This window comes from Lutra lutra, chromosome 9 (genome assembly GCF_902655055.1).
Source record: "Lutra lutra chromosome 9, mLutLut1.2, whole genome shotgun sequence".
Lineage (NCBI taxonomy): Eukaryota > Metazoa > Chordata > Mammalia > Carnivora > Mustelidae > Lutra > Lutra lutra.
In genome coordinates, this window is record NC_062286.1 from 78,602,534 (window position 1) to 78,622,674 (window position 20,141).

Sequence of the window (20,141 nt, forward strand, 5' to 3'; positions counted from 1 at the left end):
TTGGCCAACACCTGGGACTAAGGACGACACCTGGAAAGCACCGAGTTCTTAAAGCTGGTTTCCTACCCACTGCCAACACTCAGGATTTAGTTCTATGGACTGTGTGGTGCAGCCCCTCAGTGGGCTCCCGCACCAGCAGGGCCCGGCCGCTGGTGGACACGTGGGCTGCATTCACTCCCCCACACTGCAGACACTTTTGGTTCCTCTAAGTAGCTTTGACAGAGCTCAGTGGTATTCCCGGATGAAAGCTGTTTTCTTTTAAAAAACAGATGTTGATGACAATAAAGTCTGAAGAGAAGACGGCAATATAAGTGGATTTTTAAATCACTTCTACTTAGAGGAATTTACAGGACATGTTTTAAAAAATATAGCCCCCTACATGATTCCTATTACTAGCTCCATTGATGAAAAGGCTCAACCATATTTGGTTCAACATCTTTAATACAAAGGGGCACCTCAAAACACATTTCCAGATGAAAAACGATGTAGATTTTTTTCCTTTTCAATTAGACTCTACTTTCTGTCAGTGGGGCTCCCCTGTTACCTTTTTCTTCCTTTTTAAAAATTAAAAATATAATGCAAGTAGTCTCTTTCCATTTATGAGACAATAAAAACAGAGAAGCAAAAAGGTAAACGATGATTTTATGGTTTATTTATTTATTTAACTCTTTAAATAAATATTAACATTTATTTAACTTTTTTTTTAATTTTTATGTATTTATTTGATAGAGAGATCACAAGTAGACAGAGAGGCAGGCAGAGAGAAGGGAGAAGCAGGCCCCCCACCGAGCAGAAAGCCTGATGCGGGGCTCGATCCCAGGTCCCTGAGATCATGACCCGAGCTGAAAGCAGAGGCTTTAACCCACTGAGCCACCCAGGTGCCCCAACATTTATTTAACTCTTTAACGTTTAACATTTATAGAACTCTTGTGAAAATAGAGAACACATCAATATTAAAATTAAAAATGTAAAAGGAACGAAAAGAAAGCAAAACCTTCCCTCCCACTCTACACTAGCCACCCTGTTCCCCTCGCCAAAGGCAGCCAGCATTAATCATTTTTTGGGTGCGTGTTACCCTTCCAGAGCTATATTACTCTTAAACAAACACACACCTGCTTATTATTTCCCCATAGTCATATACCGCTCTGTCTTTTGTTTTTTTCATTTTAGCAATATATTCTGGAGATCATTCCTTTTTGTTATAGAAAGACTCTTCTTGTTCTTTTTTCAGTTGTATAGTATTTCATCCCAATTTACTTAGTAAGTCCCTTTTGGATAGGTAGTTGGATTGCTTCCAATGTGTTGCTATTACAAAAAGTCTGGAAAAGAGTGCCTTGCCTGTATACACATAATTTCTCACATATGCTCGTATATCCATAGGATAAATTCCAAGAAATGGAAGTTGAAGGTTAAAAGATATAGACATTTGTAACTTTGATGGATTAAACTTTCAGTTTAAAATCACCGATAATCCTTTCTCCAGTGTTAGTCATGCTAACATTTTTAGGACTAATTTTCCAGAGTCGTTCATTGAACAAGCATTTACTGAGCCCCTAGGGGTTAAGTGTTTTGCTAGCCACTCGACATACAACACTGAACAAAACCGACTTAGAGAGAGGGGGCGGGGAGTTGGGTTAGGGGATGCACACACGTGGGGCCAAGCAACTGGTATGAATTGCTCCCTGACACTTGGGTGTGAAAGAAAGATTCCCCCCAATTCCCATCAAATCTGGCTCTCAGCGCTAGCCATGCCAAGGTCTGTGCTAAGTTCAACATTAGTTGTTGGGGTCATTTCCTTTCCCATGAATTGTACCAAAATCCTGGGGTTTTGTGGCCAGAAAATCGGAGGCGGCTCTCAAAATGCTCGGCCCACCGTCACAGTCCCTGTGGGTATCCTGTGCTGCCTGCTCCCTGTGCTGTTCCCAGCAACCCCCATGTGAGTTCCCACCAGCCCTGGTTGCTTCAGAGCTGAGGCACCGGCTTTCCAACCTCAGAGGAAATCCTCGCCCCCGCCCCCCACATCCCGCCTCTGGGAGTTTACTCAGCTTCCTGGTGCAACCCCCTCTGCCTTGTTTTCAAAACACCAGCTTCCATTCCTTCCTTCCCTTGCCCAGTGCCCTCTGCCTCCTCAGAAACCCGCCAGTACCTGGGAGATGCGACCTTCCCAAAAGAGCCGAGACATTGGACCATGAAGGTTAAGCTGCTTTTGAGAACTGGGTAAAGGGAATCACATTTTCCTTCATGCGATGTCTGTAACCATGGGAATAAAAATTCATATGTAAATGAATAATCGCACTGCACAAGTAAATTAATGAAAATAGAATTGCAACTGTGGTGAGCTCTGTCTGGTTCTCTCCTGTATTCCCTGCATCTAGAATAGTGTCTGACACATAATAGGTGCTCAATAAATGTTTGTTGGCTGAAATAACTAAGTATTATGAAGCATGGGACTGGACTAAGGAATGACTCAGAGAGAGCACTGCGGCTAGCAGTCACTGAGCTGGCCTGGGGGTCAGGGACAGTTTCTCCGAGCTGGCATTTCCACCGATCCTCGAGGATCCATGACCTGGTTGGGGAGAAGACGTCCAGACCTAGGGAGTGGCAGAGCATTTTCCTGGAAGTGAGCACAGAAGGAAGCCTAGAAGCCCTGAGCAGAGGTGGTACTGGAGATGACAAAGGAGGGCGGAGATCAGTCCTGAAGGATCTTGTAGGATGTGGTAAGGGGTGTGGAATGAATGCCAACCGGCCCTGTGAAAGCTCTTGGAGATTTTAAGGTGGGGAATCAAGGGGTTTTTAAGAATCTCTTCACATTTTGAAGGATCTCTCATGAGTGGCTTGGAGCAGAGGTATTTAAACGGGATGGCAATCCTCCCATGCCCACAAGAAGACATGAGCGGGGGTGCCTGGGTGGCTCAGTGGGTTAAGCCTCTGCCTTCGGCTCAGGTCATGGTCTCAGGGTCCTGGGATCGAGCCCCACACCCAGCTCTCTGATCGGCGGGGAGCCTGCTTCCTCCCCCCACCACCCCTGCCTGCCTCTCTGCCTGCTTGTGGTCTCTCTCTCTCTCTCTCTGTCAAATAAATAAATAAAATCTTTTAAAAAAAAAAAAAAACATGAGTGGTGCGGGGAGGGTGGACAAGGGTGCGCAGATTTAAGATGCTGTGTAGAGATAGACTTAATAAGACACCATTATGGATAGAATGTGGGAGACAAGAGAAAGAGGAAGATTTTAAGAAGATTCCCATGTTTTCAGCTGGGAAGTATGGTGGGCTGTGAACAATGGTGAGGAACAAGAGGATGTCTTGTGGAAGAGATAGTGAGCCAGGTTGGATGGAGTGCACACAAAGGGTTCTGTGTAGGGCTAAGAGCAGTGTCCTGGATCTGGTCCTGTTTCTGCCAGCTCAGCTAAAGGCTCCTGGGTTTCCTCTACACTGTGCCTCCATTTCCTCATCAGGAAGGAAATAATAATAGTAACTTCCTACATTTTTACGGGGGTTAATTGACATCATCTCTATGAAATGCTTCTAATAGCATCTTTTACACGGTAAAGCACCTAATAAAATTTTGCTATCTTTATCATCAACTTCTACATTGGCATTTAAAACTGATGGACAGTATTGCACTTTAGGAATAAGCCCCTCACCCAAATCTCTAGTTGGATTGTCACTCTTGTCACTCTTTTTTAAAAAATTTAGGCAGAACTTCTGGTTCTGGACTAAGATGGAGATTGGCAAACCCTCCTCCCAAAAAACTATGAAGCTGGACAAAATTGACAAAAATAACCACTTTGGTCCTCTGGAAACTGGGCAAAGGAATAACAATTTTAGAAGCTGTTATGCTTGAAAACTGCTGGATTTAGGGTAAGGATAGTGGAAATCTGCGGTCTTCTAGCCCGGAGCTGCTTCCGTCCTGCAGCTCAGTTTAAGCGAGATTACTGGCCAGGGTGGATCAGGGATGCCAGCAGCTTCTCTGTCCTGGTCGGGGACACTTCCCTGTGGAGCAGTAGGTGAAGCCACCCGCAGTGACGCTGTTGTTAGAAGAAACCCTTTCAGCCGCAGATCAGCTGAGGGGCCCATGGTTCCACTGGCTTGAGATCATGGGGCTCGGCAAGCCTATTCCTGGCTGAGGTTGGTATCAAAAAGGATGCAGGATCACTAGTTATGTTTAGTTGTCCCGTCTCCTTCATCATCTTCATTCTGGGACAGTCCTTCAGTTGTTTTTTTTTTTTTTTTTCACCCATTATCTTGACACCTTTGAAGAGCAATTTGTAGGATACCCTGCAATTTGGGGTCAGACAAGGAATAATTACTATAAAGATTTTAAAAATTTTACAGGAAAAGGTGGATATGATGAGTAAAGAATTATGTAGGGGTATTTTGGAAAAGAAATAGAAACGCTACTCTAGAACCCAATAAAAATTCTAGGACTGAGAAATAATGATCTGAAACCATTTCCTCAGGTAGGATGACAAGCAGATGGGAACTTAGGGTCTTGTAGGCGGGAGGAGCCATGATCTTTGAGGTGGGTCAAGGTCAATAACTCAAATGCAAACAGAGTGAGAAAAAAAATATCTATACAAACAAATAAAACAAATCTTCAGTGACATATGGAATAATAGTCTAATGTATATGTACTGGAGTCATAGAAGAGAGACTAGGACAGAAACGTTTTAAGGAAACGATGGCCCAAATTTCTCCAATTTGATGAAAAACGTCGATATGCAGATCCAAGAAACTTACCAAAACTCAGATGGGATAAACATTGACACCCAGACACATCATGGTCAATTTGCTCAAAAATTTTAAAAGAAGGTGCTCCTGGGTGGCTCAGTCAGTTAAGCGACCGACTCTTAATTTCTGCTCAGGTCATGATCTCAGGGTCATGAGACTGAGGCCTGCCTGCATTGGGTTCTGCACTGAGTGTGGAGCCTGCTTGTGATTCTCTCTCTCCCTCTCTCTCTGCCCTTCCCCCTGCTCCTGTGCGTGTGCTCTCTTTCTCAAATAAATAAATAAATAATTTTAAAAGGCAGAGCAAAAAAGAAAGGTCACACACAAGGTAACATGAATATGAATTAGGTTTTTTTAAAATTAGAAACAAGGAAAGCCAGAAGAAAATGGAAAAACATCCTTAAAGTGCTGAAAGGGAAAAAAAAAAAAAACCCTGTCAACCTAAAGTCTTAGAGCTAGTGAAATGATGCATTCTTCAGAAATTAAGGCGAAATAAAGACAGTTTCAGAGAAGTAGAAGTTGAATTTATGGCCAGCAGTCCCTCACTATAAGAAGTGCTTGCTAGAAGGAGTTGCTTATACAGAAGGAAAACTGCACCAGAGAGAAACACAAATGAACAGAAAGAAATAGAGAGGACAAGCATGTGGTAAGTGGGGAAAAAAAAGACTTTTCTTCCTTTCTTTAATTTCTTTAGAATTCAGTTGACAGTTTAGAGCAAAAATAACAACAATGTATCATAGGGTTTATAACTACGTAGAAGTACGATCTGTGACTACAAGAGCACAAAGCACAGAAGGAGCTAACGGCAAGTATATTGTGTAGTTTTTTACTACAGATGCAGGAGCATGATGCTTGGTCTGTAAAAAGTTCAAGCTGCAGATGGCAATCCCTAGAGTAAGAACTAAAAGCAGGTACAACTAAAAATCCGCTGAAGGAGAGAAAATGAAATATTAAAATGTAATTTTTAAAAAGTTAGGAAATGAGGGGGAAAAGGAACGAAAATTGGACAAATAGAAACAACCTATTTGGGGACGCCTGGGTGGCTCAGTTGGTTAAGCGGCTGCCTTCGGCTCAGGTCATGATCCCAGCAGCGTGGAATCCAGTCCCACATCGGGCTCCTTGCTCAGCAGGGAGCCTGCTTCTCCCTCTGCCTCTGCCTGCCACTCTGTCTGCCTGTGCTCGCTCGCTCTCTCTCCCTCTCTCTCTCTGACAAATAAATAAATAAAATCTTAAAAAAAAAAAAAACAAAAAAAAAAACCCAACCTATTTGGAATGGAGCCTAACCTAAGATAGTCATTTATCCACAATTACTTACATGCCAACAGGCTCGGCACCTCAGTTAAATCCCAAGTGCCTTGGGCGTGTATCTGGTTCCAATAACACTATGGACCTTTGGTTTCTTACTCCCTTTTGCTGTTCTGATTTTAACTTTCTTTGTCCATTTGCTGGTGGTTGTGGGTTTCCTTTTCTTATTTTTGAGGTAGGCCAGGTATGAATTATATTTAACTCAGAGATTCTGCACGTTTGGAAGCAAGGTAGAGAATTTGGGGGCTTCTTCAGTCCTCCGCGTGGGCAGTTTTCTTTTTAAAATTAAAAAATTTAATCCATCCTGAATTTATTTGAAGCTAACAGGTAAGTTTCTAGTATTAGAAATTATTATGAATCCATTGCCCTTATTTGTTAAATAATCCAGCTTTCCTCCACCGATTTGAGTAGTACCTTGATCAGTCTACATTATTTTTATATGTTTGGGTACATCACTGAAATTCTGTGCTGGTACCATGTCATCTGTTTCTGTGACAGTAGTAGAGGCTAAAAATTATTCTGCTTTACATTATTTCAGTTGTAATGCCTGGTAGGTGAAGGCTCCTATCATCACTTTTATTTTATTTTATTTTTAAAGATTTTATTTATTTGTTTGTGTGAGACAGAGAGCACAAGCAGGGGAAGGAGAAGGCTTGGAGGGAGAGCCTGAAGTGGGTTCAATCTCATGACCCTGAGATCATGACCTGAGCTGAAATTAAGAGCCAGACACTTAACCGACTTTATTTTAACACACCTTAACTATTCTATTTATATGAACTATAGAATAATTTTGTCAAGTTTAAATATTTTGTTTGATTTTATTTGGAATAACATTAAAGATGTAACACAATTTGTGGGAAGAACTGTTATTGAAGTGGTATTAGAATTCCCCGCACCCCGCCCTGAAACATGAAAAGTTTTCCCATTTATTCAAGACATTACTACATTACTAACTCTAGGTAAGGTTTTAGAGTTTTCTTTGGATGGATTCTGTACGTTTTGTCATAAGAATAATCCTCCATTCACATTTAATAACTTGTTTTGCTGTAGTGAATGAGATCTTTGTATCATATATATTTATGTACATTTACAGTTTTTCTTGTCCTGAATCTGTGTTTAATGAAATAAAATATTAAAAACAAGTTTTGGGGATGCCTAGGGGGGGCCAAGTTGGTTAAGTGTCTGCCTTTGGCTCAGGTCATGATCCCAGGTCAAGCACTGTGTCCAGCCTCCTTCTCCCTCTCCCTCTGCCCTGCCCCCTGCTCGTGTTTGCTCTCTCTCTCTCTCTCAAATAAGTAAAATCTTTAAAAAAAATGTTTTTTGTTTTAAAAAGCTCACTAATGTGGTGCTGTATTCAAGTTCTTTTCTTTTTTCCTTCCTTCCTTCCTTCCCTTCCTTCCTTCTTTCTTTTAGTGTTTTATTGGTGTATGACATACATACAATAAAGTATGTAAGTATACTGACCTTAAGTGTTCGTCTTGATGAATTTTTATATGTATATACATATACCCAGGTGAAGATATAGAATCTTTCCAGTACCCCAAAAGATTCCCTCATGTTCCTTCTCCATCTACAAAAACCCCCGAAGTAACTGCTGTTCATGTTTCTATGAACAAAGAACAGCTTAGCCTGCTTGTGAATTTAATATAAATGAAATCATGCAGTATGCACTTTATTTGGTGTCTGTGTTTTTCCACTAACATAATTATCTCAAGGTTTATCACTTCGCTGTACTCATCAGCAGTTTATATATTTTTATTGCTTTGGAGTATTCTGTTGTGTATGCGTGTATGTGTACATCTATATGTGTGTATGCATACACACAGATATTTATGGATATACACATATACACCACGATTTATTTATCCATTCTCCTATTGATTGGTCTTTGGGTTGTTTTTCATTTTTGGCTATTATGAAGAAGGCTATTAGGAACATTCTTGTACATGTCTTTTTGTGAACATATGTACATCTTTCTGTTGGGTGTACATCAGGTGTGGATTTGCTGAGTCATAGGATATATACTTGTGTAATTTACTAGGCACCATCAAATAATATTCAATAGCGGTTATACCATTTCACATTTCCATCACCAATTCTCCTTTATTTTCTTCTAGAATGTCAGTGTTTTACCTTTCGTATTTAAATCTTTGATCCATCTTAAATTAATTTCTGTGCCATATGTGAGGTGGGGGTCACACTCAATTTTTTACCCCATTATGGCTATTCAAAGTTTCAGCAACGGGGCGCCTGGGTGGCTCAGTGGGTTAAGCCTCTGCCTTCGGCTCAGGTCATGATCCCAGGGTCCTGGGATCGAGCCCCACATCGGGCTCTCTGCTCAGCAGGCAGCCTGCTTCCTCCTCTCTCTCTCTGCCTGCCTCTGTGCCTGCTTGTGATCTCTGTCTGTCAAATAAATAAATAAAATCTTTAAAAAAAAAAAAAAGTTTCAGCACCACTTGTTGAAAAGATCATTCTTTCCCCCAACAAAGCATTGGTGCTTTCCTTGTGAATCAGGTGAGCCTGTAGGAGGGTCTGTTTCTGCACTTGATTTTGTAACATCGGTCTACTTTTCTATCCTGTCACCGATGCCATTCTGTCTTAATCACTATGGCTATCTATTTTTCTAAGACTTGAAATCTGTAGTGTAAATTCTCCAGTTTTGTTCTTTAAGGTCATCTGAGCTATTCTAGCTCTCTGGCATTTCCTTGTAAAATATAGAATCAAACTGTCAGTTTCAACAACTAATAACTTTCTGGGATTTTGAATGGGATTTCGTTGAATTGATGTGTCAGTTCAGGGAGAATTTATGCCTTAACAATTTTGAGTCATTCAATCTGTGAGCGTGTTTTTGAAATTAATTAACTAATTAATTAATTATTTGGCCCTTTTTCAATTTCTCCCAACAATCGGTTGTGTGTTTTCAGTGTAATAGTCTTGTACAGATTTTCTTAAATTTGTTGCTAAATATTTCATATTTTAATGCTTTTGTAAAGCTATAGGGTTTTAAATTTTTCCTTTTCCAGTTTTTTGTGTCTCTTTTATAGAAAACATAATTTTATAAGTTGACCTTGTATTAATTCACTTATTACTTCTATTGGTTTGTTGTAGGTTCTTTTGGAATTTCTACACAGACAATCATAACATCTGCAAATAAAGAGTTTTACTTCTTTCCCTCCACTTTTTATTTATGGACTTTGGTTTGTTTTTCCTTTCGCAGAGACTTCCAAATAATCTCTCTGTAGACTGATGGCCCTAATTCAAGTTGTAGGTCAAATGAGCCATAAAAAAGTGTCAGGACGAAAAAGACTTAGTTAGAAACGATATTGACTAATTTAACTGAAGCAATGATGTGAATGAGATTTCTGTCAGACTGCTTCCGTTGATATAAAATGTTTGCATGCACAAAAATGTATACGACACCCACGCACAAAAAATGTGCACATCAGCAGCCACAGGTGAAATATTCATAGAAAATACAAGACAATCTTACCTAAAGGAACATTTTTGTTAAATCACCACAAAACGTTCACGAACTGGAAAGCAGAGTTCCCAGTCAAACCTTGCTTATGTCCCACTTGACTCCTTGGTCTTTTGGGACTTTTTGGAAAGCAATCTTCTCTGTATTTATCCACCAAAGGACACACAAGATAAAGGCAGGATTTCTATTTTCTGACCCTACTCTGTGCTTTGTCACTTAGGTGTTGCATAGATGTTCTTGAATGAGTGAAGGGTTAAAGCAATAAAAAAATGAATGAGTGGAATTGTGGACGAGAAAAGTCAGCTCCCATCTTCAGTTATCTTTGACAATGCATCCTGGTTCAACTTTGAATTTATTTGCTATTTCGTCTGATGTTCAAATAATCTGGTCTTCCGCTTACAGTTTGGTTCCATTCAAGGAATAGTTCATCCTCAGTAGACTGTTTTCAAAGATGGCCGCAACAATCTCTTTCCACCACAATCCAATGCCACTTCTCAGAGGCTGCCACTGCTCATAGTTAAAAGGTAAAGTAGGAGAAGTGGATGTTGGACTGAATTTGACTTTTTAAAAATAGCTGATTTGGGTTGTACCCTTTGGTGTGTAAACACTGCTACGGTGGTGGAAGAAATGTCCCAAGTGTCGTCCAGCTTTAGTGAGCTTCAACCCCCAACTGGTAGCACTGGCAGAGTAAGTGAAAGCGGCTCCCCTCCAGTGATCTTCAGGCAAGTGCTTTCGCCCTCAGTCGATACCCAGTGCTCCCAGAAGTGTCTGCCTGCCCTTCACCTCTTCCTCAAACAGTTCATTCATCTACTCATGTCCATGTCCTCTACATGTACAACTTCCTTAGTCCCTGGGCAACTGGGTGGCTCAGTCGGTTAAGCATCTGCCTTCAGCTGAGATCATGATCTCAGGGTCCTAGGGTTGAGCCCCGCGTCAGGCTCTCTGATCAGCAGGAAGTCTGCTTCTCCCTCTCCCTCTGCCCCTCCACCTGCTTGTGCACATGCATGCTCTCTCTCTCTCATTCTCTGATAAATAAATAAAATCTTAAAAAAAAAACAAACCAACAAGTTCTTTAGTCCCTAAGCGCTTTGCAGAAAGTGGACCCTCAGAACGATATCTGCTAGATCCACAAAATAAAAGAGGAAATGAGGAGAAGGGTAGACCTCAAAGAGGCAACGAATTCATACTGAAGTCACAATCCGCAAGGCACAGCGTACATACGTTAAGTTACATTGGATCGCTTTCTAGTAATTATGGTTCTGGGCTTAAAATGGTTTTTAGAGAGGCATTAGAAATTCCTACTTTCGCTTAATCACTATGTTTAGTTTTCTCTCGGAAGGCACCTTATTTATTTAATGTCACAATACTAAAATCATTCCATTCTGCAATGTTCAATAAACAGAAAAAACCCCCAACATCTATATTAAATTGTTACTAACAAAGTAAACATTTCTCCCCCTGGTTTTTTTCTGAGTTGATTAAGCCCCAGTCTATTTAAAAACTGTTCCCCGAGCCTGAGAAAAGGCTCCCCTCTGAATACACAACTATTCATGGAGAATGTTTTTCCTACCACTTGATTACAATTTGGCAGTAGTTTCTGAATAATTTACAAATTTTAAATTTCTGTGCCCCAAACACACATGTGTTTGCAGCTAAACAGACTTGAAAGAATATGCAAATTGTACTTTTATGTCAAAAATGAGTGAATGCAGCTTCATGCAGGAAAAAGCTTAACTGTCACCCTCATGTTTTTGTTTAGACTAATCTGTGTGCTGTCACCCCCACATCAGACTGCATCAACATTTTCTTTGGGATATTAGACGTAAATGTTTATGGCTGCAGATAGCTAGGAGGGATTGGCACTTATTAAAAATGACCCTGGGGTATTTTTTTTGGTTTCCACATAAATATCCCAGGGAAACGTTCAATCAAACAAGGTTGCCAGGTAGAGCGAAATGAGCATTGCAGCAGAGTGCTGGGGTCTCCTGGGCCCCGTCAAGTGGGAGTCCCATCCAAGAATGTGGTAAGGCTGAGCCCGGAGAACCGGCTAGAGCTGGCTTCTTCTCAGCATGGAAGATAATGCTACCACTGACTGGAAATGTCTCTCCCTAAGGCCAGGAATCCATCCCTTCCCGCAAAAAAAGCTTCACATTTTAAAGAGTCATCAAAAAACTAGATACCATATGTGGGTTTCATCCCATCTTTCACTGTGGGGGGCCAAGCCTGGGTGTGTTCCCAAGACGGGACGACCGCTCACAGCGCAGCTGGCTTCCCTCATGCGTTGAGGCAGGTGCCAGTCCACTGTGCCTTCAGGAAGGGCGGGAGCTGGTTTTCCAAGCTGAGGTCTGGAAATGTCCATTCTTGACTCTAGAAAAAACCGAGAACATTATTCCAGCATCTCAGACACTGAGACTGAGGGGACACGCGCCTGGTTCTCTCTGCTTCGGCCAAAATGTGTCCCAAATCCACAGTGTAAAAGCTCAGTAAGTTCCCCAGATACTAACTAATGACTTGAATGGAATCACTGCCCTTTAGCTTTCCCTGAAATCTAGGGGATGACATCTGACTCTGAACGGTCATGGGTCTCTTTGCATCCCACGCCAACAGCTGTCACCAAGGTGGAAAACAACCTCCACAGACCCGATCACATTGAGCTGTTTTCAGTTCCCCTCTTACCACAGCTCTCAACAGAATGGACAGTCTTGGCCATTCCCTCCTGGAAACCCTATCTGCTGTGGGCTCCAGTGACACCACAGTCACTTGGTTTCCCCTCTATGGCTGGCTACTTCGGTCTCCTCTGCAGGTTCCTTTCTCTCTGCACGGTCTGTTGCAGCTGGCAGACCCAAAGCCACATAAAGGTCTCAGGAGGCGCCGAGGAAGTCTTTGACAAAATCCAACCCCCTTTCATGTTAAAAACACTCAACAGGGGCGCCTGGGTGGTTCAGTGGGTTAAAGCCTCTGCCTTCGGCTCAGGTTGTGATCCCAGGGTCCCGGGATCGAGCCCCACATCGGGCTCTCTGCTCAGCGGGGAGCCTGCTTCCTCCTCTCTCTCTGCCTGCCTCTCTGCCTACTTGTGATCTTTGTCTGTCAAATCAATCAATCAATCAATCAATCCATCTTAAAAAAAAAAACAAAACACCAAACACTCAACAGACTAAGAATAGAAGGGAACTTCCCTAACCCGATAAAATACTAACAGAAAGTGAACACTGATGTTGGTACCTAGAAGAGGGATGCTACCATGGCAGACACCTGAAATGAGGAAGTGGTGGAATCAGGAGATGAGCAGAGGCTGGGGGGATGTTGAGGAACGTGAAAGAAGCTTCCTAGATTGCCTAGAACAGACGGTTAGGAGAAATAGAGATGTTGATAGCCCTGCTAATGAGGACTCCGGAGGAGAGGAGAAGCAGCAGAGACAGCAAATTGCCTTAGAGGATGCCTAAATCAACACGAACAAATATGTGGGTGTTAAAGGATCTACTGTGGAAGGCTCAGAGGAAAATGAGGAATATGCTATTGCAAACTGCAAACAAGTGATTCTCGCTAGAGAGAACAGGAAGCTGAGCAGAATTTTGTCCTGCAGTCATGTGAAGGGCAGGACTGGTGAGTGAGGAAACTCAACCCTTAGCTTGAAATTTCCAGGCAAAGTGTTGAAGGTGTGACCTCATTTTTCTTCTGCTTATAATACAATGCAAGAGAAAAGAGATGAACGGAAGAAAGAATGTTTTTTTTGTTTTGTTTTGTTTTTTGTTTTTGGGTCTTTTGTTTTTGTTTTGTTGTCCTAGTTGTTCTTGTTGTTGTTTTGAGAAAGAATTCAAGACTTAATGACTTGGGAAATTCTCCACTTACCCAGATTGCAAGACTGAAATCAAGAGATTCGCTGTCAGGGAAGTGTATAATAGGGGAAAAAAGTGGATATCTCAGCAAATAAGACAGAGTATATAGTCACACAAAAGGCTCTTAGCAGGGGCACCTGGGTGGCTCAGTGGGTTAAGCTGCTGCCTTCGGCTCAGGTCATGATCTCAGGGTCCTGGGATCGAGTCCCGCATCGGGCTCTCTGCTCACCGGGGAGCCTGCTTCCCTCTCTCTCTCTCTCTTTCTCTGCCTGCCTCTCTGTCTACTTGTGATCTCTCTCTGTCAAATAAAATCTTTAAAAAAAAAAAAAAGGCTCTTAGCAGTTACACGTATGACACAATTCCCCACCCCCCCCAAACCATCCTGCAAAAAACAAAAATAGAGATGGGTTTATTTAGGAACTATCTGTGGTAAGACCTCTTGTCTAATGGGAGAATGATAGATTCTTGATGATTTTACACCAGCACAAACACCGCCAGCTTGGACCAAGGGGAACAGAGAGAAAACAAAATACAAGAAAGCTGTAAGACACCCCACCCCACACTCCAAATTCTGCAGGCAGAAATAGGCTGAAGAAGCAAACCACTGAGCTGCAAACACATGTCACTTATCACAAGAAGAGAAGGTAATCTCAGGCCCAGACAGTGCAGCCATGACCCAGAGACTGAAATGGAGGACCCCAGAAGATGATTTCTAGTCCTTGAAACCCAGTGGGATTTGCCTGGCTGGATTTCTACCTATTGAGGGAACAGTGGTTCTTTTTCTTTTCCTTCTTCTCTCTTTTTGAACTAGAGTGTCTGTGTCTGTCTTACCTTTATATTGGGGGAGCATGTAACTTATATCTTTGGTTTCACTGGTCCACATGGCGAGGAACTGTGCTCCAGGATAGGTAATACTGAGTCCACTCATACTGATGATTTAGACAATGATACTTGGAACCTTTGAACTGATGGATATAGGTGAGGTTTTGGAGTTGTTGAGGGGTTGAGAATTTAAGGGATCTTAGGATGGGGTAAATGGATTCTGTGTATAGGACAGACATGAATCTCTGTAGGTCAGATGGTAGAATGTGGTGGGCAGAATAATAACCTCCCAAAAATATTCACATCCTAATCCATGAAATATGTGAATATGGTGCCTTATGTGGTAAGATGACTAAGGTTAAGGACTTTAAATGGGACCAATATATTCACGTGTATCTATAAAGCTAAGAATCTTTGCTATTGCAGTTATCCAGAGGAAGATATGACTATGGAAAAATGTGAGAGACGCCATGTTGTTGGCTTTGAAAAGAGAGGAAGTGGGCCATGAGCCAAGACATGTGGGTGATCTTCAGAAGCTGGAAAAGGTAAGAAAGTCCCCCCTAGAATCTCCAGAAAGGAACACAACTCTCCATCACCTTGGTTTTATCCCAGTGAAGCCCATATTGGACTTCTAAAGTACAAAACTGGCAGATAATAAATTTATTTTAAGCCATCAGTTTTGCCATATTTAGTTATCACAGCCATATAAAGTGAATATGGTCATCTACAAAAGACCCCCAGCTAACATCACCTTAATGTTGAAAGACTGAATGCTTTCTCCTTAAAGTTAAGAACAAGGCAAGGATATTTACTCATGTCACTTCTACTCAACATTGTACTGGAGGTTCTAGCCTGGACAACTAGGCAGGAAAAAGAAATAAAAGGCAGCAAGATTGGAATGGAAAAAGTAAAACTTGCTTTACTCACATCTGAAATGATCTTATCGAAAATCCTAAGGAGTCCGTTAAAAAAACTATTAGCACAAATGAATACTTTAGCATGGCTGCAGTATACAAGATCAATATGCACAAATCTATTATGTTCCTATAGCACTGGCAATGAGCCACCAGAAAATAAAATCAAGAAGAACAGAAGGAATAGCATGGAGGACGATAGGAGGAGGAAGGGAAAAATGAAGGGGGGAAATCGGTGGGGAGACGAACCATGACAGACTATGGACTCTAGAAATCAAACTGAGGGTTTCAGGGGGGAGGGATGGGGGGATGAATGAGCCTGACGATGGGTACTAAGGAGGGCATGGATTGCATGGAACACTGGGTGTTAAATGCAAACCATGAATCATGGAACACTACATCAAAAACTAATGATGGGCTGTTTGGTGACTAACATAATAAAAAATTATTTAAAAACAAAACATAACAAAACCCCCCTCAAAATTCCATTTATTTTTTATTTTTTATTGAAGTCTAGATGACATATGATGTTTATTAGTCTCAGGTGTACAACATAGTGATTAGACAACTCTATACATTGCACAGTGCTCATCACAATAGGTGTAGTTACGATCTGTCACCATACAAAATTGTTACAATATTATTGACTATATTCCCTATGCTGTACTTTCAACAATTCCATTTATAACAGCATCACAAAGAATAAAGTAATTAAGAACAAATCTAACAAATCGAGTGCCAAGACATTCACTGAAAAGTATAAAACATTGCTGAAAACAATTTGAGAAGACTTAACTAAATGGAAAGCCATCCCATTCTCATAGATTGCAAGAATTAATACTGTTAAATAACAGTACTTCCCAAATTAATCTACAAAGTCAATGCAAACCCTACCCAAATCCCAGGTGCTTCTTTGCAGGTATTAATTAGTTTATCTTAAAATCCACATGGAAATTCAAGGGATCCCGAATAACTAAAAACATCTTGAAAAAGAACAAAGTTGGAGGACTCACACCTTCTAATTTCAGAACTTAACTACAAAGCTACACTAAACATGACTGTGTAGTATTGGCATAAAGATAGACATATATATCAATGGAATAGAAATGAGAATCTGTAAATAAGCTCTTATGTTTTGGGTCAATTGATTTTTGACAAGGGCATCAATGGGGAATATAGTCTTTTCAAGGAATGGTGCTGAGGCAACTGTATATTCACATATAAAGGAATGAATTTGGACCCCTACCTTCAAAACATATACAGAAGTTTACTAAAATGGATCAGAGATCTACATGGAAATAGTTTCTTAGATATGACACCCAAACCACAAATTATAAAAGAACAGCTATAAAAGAACAGGTATATGAAGTCAAACTCCATCAAAACTAGAATATTTATGCTTCCAAGAACATAACTGATAAACTGAAAAAACAATCCACACAGAATAGGAAAAAACATTTGTACAACATATGTCTGATGAGGGACTTGTATCCAGAATTTAAAAAAATAACCAAACTCGTATAACTCAATAACAAAAAGACAACCCAGTTTTAAAGTGGGCAAAATACTAGAATAGACATTTCCCCAATGATCTACAACAGTAAATAAGCACATGAAAGAAGGTGCAAGCTCATCAGAAAAACACAAGTCAAAACCGTAACGAGATGTCAGTTCAGACACCTGGGTTTGCTACAGTCTAAAAGACAGAAAATCACTGGTGTGGTTGAGGATGTGGAGAAATCAGCTTTCCTACATTGCTGGTGGAAATTTAAATGATGTAGCTGCTTCATTTTTTTCATAAAAGCCTTTTGGCAGTTCCTCAAAAAGTTAAACGGAGGGTGACCATATGACCCAGCAACTTTACACAATTCTAGGTATATAAGAGAATTGAAAACATGTTCATACAGGAACTTTTTCACACCTGCCTTATTCTTTTTTTTTTTTCCACACCTGCCTTATTCTTATTCATTGTAGCTAAAAAAAGGGAAACACTCCACATGCCCATTAATTGATTAATGGAGAAACAAAATGTGGCATATCTATTCAATGAAATATTCTTCGGCTATAAAAAGGAATAAAGTACAGATACACACGACAGCATGAGATAACCTCAAAATCATTAACCTAAATGAAAGAAGCCAGGCACAAATAAAATGTTCAGAGTAAGCAAATTCGTAGAGACACAAAGTGGATGAGTGGCTGTCCGTCACTGGGGGCAGGTCTGAATGGAAAATGGAGAGTCCTATTAAGAAGGACAGGGTTTCTTGTAATTTCTGGAATTACGTAGTAGTGATGGTTGCACAACTTTGTGAAAGTATTAAAATACTGAACGGTAAACACTTTTTAAAAGGTTCAATTTTAGGCATATTAATTATGTCTCAATAAAGCTCTTCTGTATTAGAAAAAAACAGCTGGTGAGCTTTAAGCCTTGGTCCTAAATCCTGTTCTTTTCCCTATTCACTCTAGGCGAGCTCTTCAACGACTCTGGTTTTAACTGCAGTTGAGGAATCTGTCAACCTCAAGTGTCTATCTTTGTCACGGCCCCCTCCTCGGCATTCCTCTGAATTGCTCACTTGGAAGTTTCAACTGCATCTCTAGTTCACCATGACCGAGGCTCAAGTTTTGGATTCCTCTTCATCACCAATTCCTTTCTTCAGTGGTCTTTCTTCAGTGTTACCTCTTCAGAAAATGGTGCCCACAGCTACTGAGTTGGAAACAGAATTGACCTTGCTTTTCCTCCATGCCTAGCTGGTGAAGAGGAGGTCCGGTAGATGCCAGACCTTTTTCTCGGCTTGGATAGATATTCTGTGATGTCGAGGGATTTGCATAAGAGCTATAAACTTTGGAGTTTGTGGGTACATTGAACATAACTGAGCCACAGAAGCAGAAGAGATTGTGAGAGGAGAGCATAGAGAAAGAATAGGATTCGGGGTGAAGGTGTGAGGCCATCCACTTTTAAAGGCTGTGGAAAGGGAAACAAGCCTGTGAAGAAGAATGAGTAGCTACCAGACATAGGGTAAAGCCACTGTGGTGTCGTGGAGTCAAGGAAAGAGAGGTTCCAGAGAGAGGGAGTTCTGTACCAATCCTCCTTGACACAGGACATTTGCATACATTGTTTTCTGTTGGAATGTTCTTCCCTACCTCTTTTTTTTTTTAAGATTTTATTTATTTATTATATATATAGAGAAAGAGCATGAGAATGAGCAGGAGCAGAAGGAGAAGGATAAGCAGATTGAGCAGGGAGCCCGATGTGGGGCTCGATCCCAGGACCCTGAAATCATGACCTGAGCTGAAATAAAGAGTTGGGCACTCAACTGACTGAGCCACCCAGGTGCCCCTTCCCCACTTCTTTATCTGCTTAACTTTGACTCCTCTTTTGAGTCTCTATCAACACAGAATTCCCCCAGAGAGACCTTCCCCAATCCCTGATCGTTAGCCCCCAGGAGTCTCTCTCTTCCTTTACGTGTTCTCAAGGCAGGCAAGTGTCCTGTGTGACTTTTCACAATTGAGTTAGTTGAAATGGGACTAATATAAGTGTAATTGTATTGACTGAAATGTAATTAAATGCCTAGGCATCATTTCATGTCTCCATTTCCCATCCTTCCATGTTATTTTCATGACAGTCTGTTCTAGTCACCTCTCTAACCCTTTGCTCAAAAATATTGATGAATATATGGGTGAGTTAAGGAACCAAACCATTGTAAGAGTTCCATGTGGTAAGAGAGGTGTCTGGCTCACTGATGTACGGGTGTCACCTTTGGAAATAGCGGCTCTCAGCAGAAAATGCACTGGCTTAGTACGCACATTTCCTACTACAGAAAGATAGGGAAGAAAACCTATTTAGACTTGGAGCCTGAACTTGACTGAGTGCTCCTTCCAAGAGATTATACTGCTATGACTGTTGACCTTCCTGGAAGATTCTGAAAACCCACACCTGCACGAGGGAAGGCCTTTCATGCCTCATGAGTGTTCGGTGAGTGACACTTATTACTTGGCAGTGGGGAGGTCTGTGTGCTCTTCTATAAAGATTTTACGGTGGTGACAGTACAGATGGGAGCCTTTCTCACATGTGACAGAACAGAGGTCACCTCGTGCAGCTCCCTGTCACTTGCAGCAGTAAACATTTTATGACGGTCCTGCTATCTTCCTCCACATACACCTTCTTGGCTAATTTAGGTCTCATTCTGTTCTCCCTAAAGGAGGGACCCAAAGGGAGACGGATGTCACAACCACGTATGGGGTCCTAAAAGGAGCCAAAGCCCTCTTGAGTTTTGCAGTTTCCCCCTTCCCCTGGCAGAGGCCAGATTTAAATTACATGAGCCCAGTCACTCACCGGGTGTGCTAGGCTCCTGCCCAGACCCCATCTGGGATATCCTATATGTACTCAGTATTGGGAAGTAACAAACCTTTGGATTGGGCCACCCTCAACCATCTGTGCTCTAACATGCCTCTGCTCATTGTTAGAATTTAACCCAATGGCCGCATAAAACCTACTGAGCCCTACAGACACATTAAAAAGCATGCTGCCAGACTCACAATTTTGTCCCCCTTCCCAGAGTTTGGTCGGGGAGGCCTGAGATGAGGTGGAGAGGCTTAGAGGAAGGTATCTTAGTGAAGGATCGTTTTCTCTTCCATCAACAAGGATTGCTGGGTGTCTGGTTGGGTATGCTGTATCCTATGCATTCTGACCTTGACCTTTGCCCTTTCCCACTCTTCCAAAGCCTTGGTCATCCCCCCATAGCTAACTGCACGCTCTGAGTCCCATGCATTCTATGTGGTCCAACTTGCACTACTGGCGACCAATAAAAACAAGCTTAGGGGTGAGAGCACAGACACAGAGGTGAGACAGACTTGGGTCTGAGTACTGTGTGACCGCGGGCAAGGTACTTAGCTTTTCTGAATTTCTGTTTCCTCACCTGGAAAACTGGAATAATAACAGTAAGCCCCTCAAGAGGTAGGTGGAGGAATAGGTTAGCTCACAAAGGCAAAGCGAGTGCCTGGAACGCGCAGGTGGACAAGTAAACGTTAGCCGCCACCTCCACCAACGCCAACGCCAGCACC